This window comes from Cervus elaphus, chromosome X, assembly GCF_910594005.1.
Source record: "Cervus elaphus chromosome X, mCerEla1.1, whole genome shotgun sequence".
In the NCBI taxonomy this organism is placed as follows: Eukaryota; Metazoa; Chordata; class Mammalia; order Artiodactyla; family Cervidae; genus Cervus; species Cervus elaphus.
In genome coordinates, this window is record NC_057848.1 from 39,522,316 (window position 1) to 39,532,585 (window position 10,270).

The 10,270-nt window shown below is 39.7% G+C and overlaps 1 pseudogene; it reads right to left on the bottom strand.

Annotated features, from left to right (window-relative positions):
* Positions 1 to 439: 439 nt before the first annotated feature.
* LOC122690758 lies at positions 440 to 3,560 on the bottom strand (annotated as a pseudogene).
* Between the last annotated feature and the right edge of the window lie 6,710 nt (positions 3,561 to 10,270).

Genomic DNA, 10,270 nt, shown 5'->3' on the forward strand with positions numbered 1-10,270 from the left:
TGAGTTTTTTAGAAAACAAAATAAGCTAATTTTGTGCAGCAAAAAAAGAAAACTGAAAACTCCATTTTAAACCTACTCTTATAATAACTGCTCTTCAGGGTATAGTAATAAAATTCACCTATACAACTTGGAGTCTACAGTCATAATGTGCTGTAGTTCCATCTGATATAGAAGAATGTTCCCCGGCCTACCAAAAGGCAGAAAATTTACAGAAAAAGCGTTTATTTCAAAGAAAAAGATTTTATTTCTGATACATTTATAATTGCTTTCCACTTGTCAGTACTCTCTGTTCCACCTTAGGGGATGGTCACCAGGATGTAAGCAAGAAAACTTTCATAGTGCAAGTCTTAAGACAGTTTCTTTTAAGTTGGTGCAAACATAATTGTGGTTTTGGACAGTGAATTTTAAATCATTTTAACTAGGCTCAAACGCATCTTTATTAATCAAAATAGGAGCCATTACAATCAACACATTTTTGCCAATAAGAAATAAGTTTGTTTATTCCTGTAGTGTAAAAATCCAAGTTTCAGGATTCAACAAACACTTGGAAAGCATTTTCTGCCTCCTGCTGGTTGTGAAAGAGCTTTCTCACATACAAAAAATTTTTCCTGCAAAAAGTTGTCAAGATACTTAAAGAGGTGGTAGTTGGTTGGATGTCTCACAAGCTGAAATCAAGATTGCCGGGATAATAAGACCAGAAACTATAAAACATTTATATTAAAGCATAGGCAGAACACTCTCTGGCATAAATCACAGCAAGATCCCCTATGATCCACCTCCCAAAGTAATGGAAATACAAACAAAAAATAAACAAATGGGACCTAATTAAACTAAAAAACTTTTGCACAACAAAGGAAACTATAAGCAACATGAAAAGGCAGCCTTCAAAATGAAAGAAAATAATAGCAAATGAAGCAACTGACAAAGAATTAATCTCCAAAATATACAAGCAACTCATGAAGCTCAATACCAGAAAAAAAAAAAATGACCCAATCAAAAAATGGGACTGAGAACTAAACAGACATTTCTCCAAAGAAGACATACAGATGGCTAGCAAACACATGAAAAGATGCTCAATATCACTTATTATCAGAGAAATGCGATTCAAAGCCACAATGAGGTACCGTCTCACGCCGGTCAGAATGGCTGCCATCAAAAAGTCTACAAAGAATAAATGCTGAAGAGGGTGTGGAGAAAAGGGAACCCTCTTAAACTGTTGGTGGGAATGCAAACTAGTACAGCCACTATGGAGAACAGTGTGGAGATTCGTTAAAAAACTGGAAATAGAACTGCCATCCCACTGCTGGGCATATACATCAAGGAAATCAGAATTGAAAGAGACACCTGTACCCCAATGTTCATTGCAGCACTGTTTACAATAGCTAGGACATGGAAGCAACCTAGATGTCCATCAGCAGATGAGTGGATAAGGAAATTGTGGTACATATACACAATGGAATATTACCTAGCTATAAAAAAAGGAACACATTTCAGTCAGTTCTAATGAGCTGGGTGAAACAGGAGCCTATTATATAGAGTGAAGTAAGTCAGAAAGAGAAACACCGATACAGTGTGTTAATGCATATATATGGAATTTAGAAAGACGGTAATGACGACCCTATATGCAAGACATCAAAAGAGACATAGATGTATAGAACAGACTTTTGGACTATATGGGAGAAGGTGAGGGTGGGATGATATGAGAGAATAGCATTGAAACATGTATATTACCATTTGTAAAATAGATGACCAGTACAAATTTGATGCATGAAACAGGGCACACACAGCTGGTGCTCTGGGACAACCCAGAGGGATAGGGTGGGGAGGGAGGTGGCATGGTGGGACACATGTACACCTATGGCTGACTCATGTCTTTCTATGGCAAAACCCACAATATTGTAAAACAATTAGCCTCCAATTAAAATAGATTGATTAATTTAAAAAAAGGTTGCTGGGAGAAATATCAACAACCTCAGATATGCAGATGATACCACTTTAATGACAGAAAGTAAAGAGGAACTAAATAGCCTCTTGATGAAGGTGAAAGAAGAGAGAGAAAAAGCTGGCTTAAATCTCAACATTCAAAAAACAAAGGTCATGGCATCCAGTCCCATCACTTCATGGCAAATAGATGGGGGAAAAGTGTAAACTGAGATTTTCTTTCTTGGGCTCCAAAAGAGCTGCAGACAGTGACTACAACCATTAAATGAAAAGATGCTTGCTCCTTGGAAGAAAAGCTATGACAAACCTAGTGTATTCAAAAGCAGAGATATCACTTCACTGACAAAGCTCCATATAGTCAAAGCTGTGGTTCTTCCAGTAGTCATGCACAGATGTGAGTGTTGGACCGTAAAGAAGGCTGAACACTAAAGAATTAGTGCCTTTGAACTGTGGTGGTGGAGAAGACTCTTGAGAGTCCCTTGGACAGCAAGGAGATCCAACCAGTCCATCCTAAAGGAAATCAACCCTAAATATTCATTGGAAGGACTGATGCTGAGGCTGAAGCTCCAATGCTTTGGCCACCTGATGCGAACAGCTCACTTGCTGGAAAAGATGCTGGGAAAGATTGAGGGCAAGAGAAGAGGGCGACAGAGGATGAGATGGTTGGATGGCATCACTGACTCAACAGACATGAGTTTGAGTAAACTCCAGGAGATAGTGAAGGACAGGGAAGCCTGGTGTGCTGCAGTCCATGAGATCGCAGAGATGGGACATGACTTAGCGACTGAACAAGTCGGTTGTCAAGAGGTCAAGTGAATATGACGGATGAGGCAAAACTTTGTAGCCCAATTCGTTCAAGTTTTGTAGTGTTGATTGTGTGGTTAGGCATTGTCACAGAGAAGAATTGGGTCCTTTCTGTTGACCAATGCTGGCTGTAGGCATTGCAGTTTGTGGTACATCTCATCAACTTGATGAGCATACTTCTCAGATGTAATGGTTTCACCGAGATTCAGAAAGCTGTAATAGATCAGACCAGCAGCGGTCCACCAAATAATGACCATGACCTTTTTGGGGTGCAAGTTTGGCTTTGGGAAGTGCTTTGGAGCTTCTTCTTGGTCCAGCCACGAGCTGGTTATTGCTGGTAGTCATATAAAATCCACTTTTCATCGCAGGTCACAGTCTGATTGAGAAATGGTGCATTGTTGTGTAGAAAAAGAGACGATGACACTTCAAAGTGATGATTTTTTTCATTTTCTCTAAACTCATGAGGCACCTACTTGTTGAGTTTTTTCATCTTTCCAATTTGCTTCAAGTGCCAAATGACCATAGAATTGTTGATGTTGAGTTCTTTGGCAACTTCTCATGTAGTTTTCGGAGGATCAGCTTTGATGATCCTCTCAGTTGGTCACTGCCAATTTCCAATGGCCAGCCACTGTGCTCCTCATTTTCAAGGCTCTTGTCTCCTTTGCAAAACTTCTTGAACCACCAGTGCACTGTACACTTGTTAGCTGTTCTTGGGCCAAATGCATTGTTGGTGTTGTGCATTGTCTTTACTGCTTTCCAACCCATTTTGAACTTGAATAAGAAAATAGCTCAAATTGCTTTTTGTCTAACATCATTTCCCTAGTGTAAAGTAAATATAAAATAAATAGCAAGTAATGTCAATAGAAACAAAACATAAAATGAGACGTGCACATTAAAATGATGTATAGCATAACCACATTTATTTAAAAGCATATTTCAGTATCAAAAGGCAAAGGTCAACAATACAAAACTGCAATTACTTTTGTACCAATCTAAATATTACTCAACCTATTCAGCTGTAGAAGAGGGATGAAATAAATACTGATTGGCTACCTACTTTGTATGCATCACTATGCTAGACACTGAAGACAATACAAAGATGGATAATTTGAATATTGACCTCAAGCAGCCCATATACCATTGGGAACATGAAACATGTTATCAAATTAAAATATGTGATGTTCATCAGGGAAAATATCCTAAAGAAGGAATATTTTCCTTTGCATCTGTTTGTCTTTACTTTTCCAAGAAGACAGATTTCTCCCAGGCTCCCTCAACTTCCGACTCCATCCTCCACCTCGTCCATATTAGGACCATGGTAAACACCTCCTCCACCTTCTGCAATGTTCCTGCCATTCACTTCCCCTCCTCTTCTTCTCTACCTTATTCTCCTAAACTTTACTCTATAACTCCCAGAAACTTTTCCTTCCAGGGTGGCAGACTCAAAATTGAGGTGAGCTGACCATCAAAATTGAAGGGAGCTGACCATCAGCTGGTGGGGGAGAAAAACATACAAGCAGTTCTAACTCAACAGGATGTCGGTGTGGCTGTTAAGTCACTCAGTCATGCCAGACTCTTTGTGTCCTCATGGACTGTAGCCCTCCAGGGTCTTCCGTCCATGGGATTTCCCAGGAAAAATGTATGGGAGTGGGTTGCCATTTCCTTCTCCTGGGGAGATCTTCCTGACCCAGGGATTGAACCTGCGTCTCCTGCATTGGCAGGCAGATTTTCTTTTTTTTAAACTACTGAGTCACCAGGGAAGTCCCATTCAGCAGGATAACAAGTGAAAATATGCCCAAGAGATAGGACAAATGACAGAGTTAACATCCCTGCCACAGTAAGTTAATGAACTTCTCTCAGAGGAGGAGACACCTGAGCGGTATATTGAAGGTTAAAGAAAATGCTGAACAGATGAGCAAGAGACAAGGCATTCAAGACTGTGGGCTGAAGCTTCCCCCAAATCTCTCCACTAAGTAAGCAGAAAGACTGTACCTCTAACTCTTCACTATCTGGAATATGTATCTGATTCTTTATGTCTGTAATACCTGCAATCTGGAATGTTTTACCTTACTTCTGTTGTATGTTTAAAGTTCACAATAAAACAAAACAAAACAAAAATAAAATATATGATCCAGACAGGATGCCCACAGACTGGTCACCAAGTTCAAAGACCATGTCCTAATACAATGCATTTGTGAAATGCATTACACATCAGTTCCTACCAATAATTTTTAGTTGCTGGATGTTCTAAACAATTTACTAAAAACATAATTATTTTTAACACTATTACCTCTGCCACTTGCAGTTATTCACATTTTGTTTTGCAAGAAAAAGAGGAATGTGGCAGCTGTGTGAGTCTTTGGCCCAGTGACTCCTTAGCAAGTGTGCAAGTAGGCTTTCTTGACCCTCTGTCCAGTTCTTGCACAGACATCAGGGGTATTCAAGACATTAAGAAAAGAGAAATGGGGTACAGAGCATGGAAGCAGGGGTCCAAATGGAATCTTGTATCATTCTGAAAATATTTCTTTCTCCAGGAATTATGTTTCCATCTTTTAATTGTCCTGTCTTGGGTCTCTTTTGTATCCATGCTTTCCAGGCAAATGACCTAAACAACTCCAATTACTTTCCAGTCACCTTTAGACTGCTCTCAGTCATGATACAAACAGTGCAAAAAGTAAAAAATAGCACATAAATAGAAGGTGTCAGAACCAAGCTGAGCACTGTATGCCTCTGCAAACTTTGTAGTTTGCATATCCAGTAACTACTTCCACCCCAAGCATAGTTCTGTGTGTTTCTGTGTATGTGTAGAGGGTGTTGGAAGGAGGGACAATCTACATCAGAATGATCCACTTCCTTCCTTTCTAGTTAGAGAAATAGTTGAAAGTATGACCTCATGGATTCCAGAAGGAACAAATGTACTATACATTTGCAGGGGCAGTGTTTTCACAGAGGACTGTAAATAATCCTTCTAAAAGTACTATTTGGGTAAGGTGAGATAATCTCTCTTTTTTTGAGAAACTGAGGCTTGAAGGAGTTAAAGTCTTGGCCAAAGCCATACACTTGTAGAATATGGCTGCTTATTATCTTTCTTTCCTGTCCAAGTCAGTAGTGGAACAAATGGTCATTCTTCTGTAACTCTTGTTTTTTCTCTTTCTCTTAGTCCTTCCACTCTGTCTTTTCCCAACTTTACAGACCACACCTATACCTCACTTTGTTGATACTGGCAGATAACCAGGCCTGGGGTAATGTCTAACAACAAAGTTCCTTTGTACTCACAAGTCTTTTTGCTTATGGTATCAGTGAGGCACCTTGTCCTAGATGTAGTAAAGTATCTTTTCAAAACAAAGACATTTTCCACCTTTATCTTTCCATATCCTATTATATCAAGGAATAGCCATACAGACCATGCACTTTCTCAAGGCCACCATTCACTGCTAACTTTGTGACCACTGATATTGGGATTTTCCTCACCTCAATCTTGTCTTATAAAAGCAGAATTGTGGCAGGTGCTCACAGCTGACCCACACTTGAACACACATAGCACCTTTCCCTAAACCTTGAGTAGCAGGCTCACTAGGACTCCCTGACTGGTACTCCATTAACCTTTAGGCAATTTTCATTACTTTTCCCTGATCAGCTCACAGAAGTGGTCAAGAAAGCCTTGCTTTGTTTGTCAGGGGGAATTAATTGTTTTTTCTTCTCACGTTTTGAGCATCAGTGTATGTCTGATATGCTGAAGCCATCTGTGTCCCCTTCAGTGTATTTCTTGTGTAAATATGATTATTTCATATTTTACACAGATTCAAGTCTTTATCCAAATACCATCTCTGACATCTATCTTATCATTCCATCCATTCCATTGTAGCACATTACATATGTATCAGTTCAATTCAGTCACTCAGTCGTGTCCTACTCTTTGTGACCCCATGAACTGCAGCACGTCAGGCCTCCCTGTCCATCACCAACTCCCAGAATCCACCCAAACCGATGTCCATTGTGCCAGTGATGCCATCCAACCATCTCATCCTCTGTCGTCCCCTTCCCCTCCTGCCCTCAATCTTTCCCAGCATCAGGGTCTTTTCAAATGAGTCAGCTCTCCTCATCAGGTGGCCCAAGTATTGGAGTTTCAGCTGATGCTGAACATCAGTTCCTCCGGTGAACACCCAGGACTGATCTCCTTTAGGATGTACTGGTTGGATCTCCTTGCAGTCCAAGGGACTCTCAAGAGTCTTCTCCAACACCACAGTTCAAAAGCATCAATTCTTCGGCACTCTTTATAGTCCAACTCTCACACCCATACATGACCACCGGAAAAACCATAGCCTTGACTAGACGGACCTTTGTTGGCAAAGTAATGTCTATGCTTTTTAATATGCTATCTAGGTTGGTCATAACTTTCCTTCCAAGGAGCAAGTGTCTTTTAATTTCATGGCTGCAGTCACCATCTGCAGGGATTTTGGAGCCCAGAAAAATAAAGTTTGACACTGTTTCCACTGCCTCCCCATCTATTTCCCATGAGGTGATGGGACCGGATGCCATGATCTTAGTTTTCTGAATGTTAAGCTTTAAGCCAACTTTTTCACTCTCCTCTTTCACTTTCATCAAGAGGCTTTTTAGTTCCTCTTCAGTCTCTGCCATAAGGGTGGTGTCATCGGCATATCTGAGGTTATTAATATTTCTCCCAGCAATCTTGATTCCAGCTTGTGCTTCCTCCAGCCCAGCATTTCTCATGATATACTCTGCATAAAAGTTGAATAAGCAGGGTGACAGTATGCAGCCTAGACGTACTCCTTTTCCTATTTGGAACCAGTCTGTTGTTCCATGTCCAGTTCTAACTGTTGCTTCCTGACCTGTATACAGGTTTCTCAAGAGGCAGGTCAGGTGGTCTGAGATTCCCATCTCTTTCAGAATTTTCCACAGTTTATTGTGATCCACACAGTCGAAGCCTTTGGCATAGTCAATAAAGCAGAAATAGATGTTTTTCTGGAACTCTCTTGCTTTTTCAATGATCCAGTGGATGTTGGCAATTTGATCTTTGGTTCCTCTGCCTTTTCTAAAACCAGCTTGAACATCTGGAATTTCACGGATATACCTAGTAGAATTTCAATTAATGTTTGGATCTGGATTCCTCAAGATGGTTATAGCAATTTTGAAGTGCACAGGGGAGAGTGTCTACCACTGGAAAATCTCAGGGTAAGAAGGAGGAGAAACTAAGGGGATGATGAATCAGTAGAAAGCCTACTGGATGGAGTGCCTCTGTTGGACTTCCATCTATGCTATTGAGTCTAAAAATTCTGTCCTTAGGAAATTGATCTCTACCAATTTGCTCCTAATTGTTAATGGACTACATAGTAAGCATGGTCTAAGTATTTCCCTTTCTCTATTTGTACTAAGTCCTTTCTGTCTTAAATATCTGTAGAAATCTTGGTGGGTGGGGCTGTAAGATAAGCTTGCCTCTTTTTTTTTTTTTAATTAATTTATTTTTTTTATATTAGTTGGAGGCTAATTACTTCACAACATTTCAGTGGGTTTTGTCATACATTGATATGAATCAGCCATAGATTTACACGTATTCCCTATCCCGATCCCCCCTCCCACCTCCCTCTCCACCCAATTCCTCTGGGTCTTCCCAGTGCACCAGGCCCGAGCACTTGTCTCATGCATCCCACCTGGGCTGGTGATCTGTTTCACCATAGATAGTATACATGCTGTTCTTTTGAAATATCCCACCCTCACCTTCTCCCACAGAGTTCAAAAGTCTGTTCTGTATTTCTGTGTCTCTTTTTCTGTTTTGCATATAGGGTTATCGTTACCATCTTTCTAAATTCCATATATATGTGTTAGTATGCTGTAATGTTCTTTATCTTTCTGGCTTACTTCACTCTGTATAAGGGGCTCCAGTTTCATCCATCTCATTAGGACTGGTTCAAATGAATTCTTTTTAATGGCTGAGTAATATTCCATGGTGTATATGTACCACAGCTTCCTTATCCATTCATCTGCTGATGGGCATCTAGGTTGCTTCCATGTCCTGGCTATTATAAACAGTGCTGCGATGAACATTGGGGTGCACGTGTCTCTTTCAGATCTGGTTTCCTCAGTGTGTATGCCCAGAAGTGGGATTGCTGGGTCATATGGCAGGTCTATTTCCAGTTTTTTAAGAAATCTCCACACTGTTTTGCATAGCGGCTGTACTAGTTTGCATTCCCACCAACGGTGTAAGAAGGTTCCCTTTTCTCCACACCCTCTCCAGCATTTATTGCTTGTAGACTTTTGGATAGCAGCCATCCTGACTGGCGTGTAATGGTACCTCATTGTGGTTTTGATTTGCATTTCTCTGATAATGAGTGATGTTGAGCATCTTTTCATGTGTTTGTTAGCCATCTGTATGTCTTCTTTGGAGAAATGTCTGTTTAGTTCTTTGGCCCATTTTTTGATTGGGTCATTTATTTTTCTGGAATTGAGCTTCAGGAGTTGCTTGTATATTTTTGAGATTAATCCTTTGTCTGTTTCTTCATTTGCTATGATTTTCTCCCAATCTGAGGGCTGTCTTTTCACCTTACTTATAGTTTCCTTTGTAGTGCAAAAGCTTTTAAGTTTCATTAGGTCCCATTTGTTTAGTTTTGCTTTTATTTCCAATATTCTGGGAGGTGGGTAATAGAGGATCCTGCTGTGGTTTATGTCGGAGAGTGTTTTGCCTATGTTCTCCTCTAGGAGTTTTATAGTTTCTGGTTTTACATTTAGATCTTTAATCCAGTTTGAGTTTATTTTTGTGTATGGTGTTAGAAAGTGTTCTAGTTTCATTCTTTTATAAGTGGTTGACCAGTTTTCCCAGCATCACTTGTTAAAGAGGTTGTCTTTTTTCTATTGTATATTCTTGCCTCCTTTGTCAAAGATAAGGTGTCCATAGGTTCGTGGATTTATCTCTGGGCTTTCTATTCTGTTCCATTGATCTATATTTCTGTCTTTGTGCCAGTACCATACTGTCTTGATGACTGTGGCTTTGTAATAGAGTCTGAAGTCAGGCAGGTTGATTCCTCCAGTTCCATTCTTCTTTCTCAAGATTACTTTGGCTATTCGAGGTTTTTTTGTATTTCCATACAAATTGTGAAATTATTTGTTCTAGTTCTGTGAAAAATACCGTTGGTAGCTTGATAGGGATTGCATTGAATCTATAGATTGCTTTGGGTAGAATAGCCATTTTGACAATATTGATTCTTCCAATCCATGAACACGGTATGTTTCTCCATCTGTTTGTGTCCTCTTTGATTTCTTTCATCAGTGTTTTATAGTTTTCTATATATAGGTCTTTTGTTTCTTTAGGTAGATATACTCCTAAGTATTTTATTCTTTTTGTTGCAATGGTGAATGGTATTGTTTCCTTAATTTCTCTTTCTGTTTTTTCATTGTTAGTATATAGGAATGCAAGGGATTTCTGTGTGTGAATTTTATATCCTGCAACTTTACTATATTCATTGATTAGCTCTAGTAATTTTCTGGAAGGTTGTCTCTTAACTCCTTCACT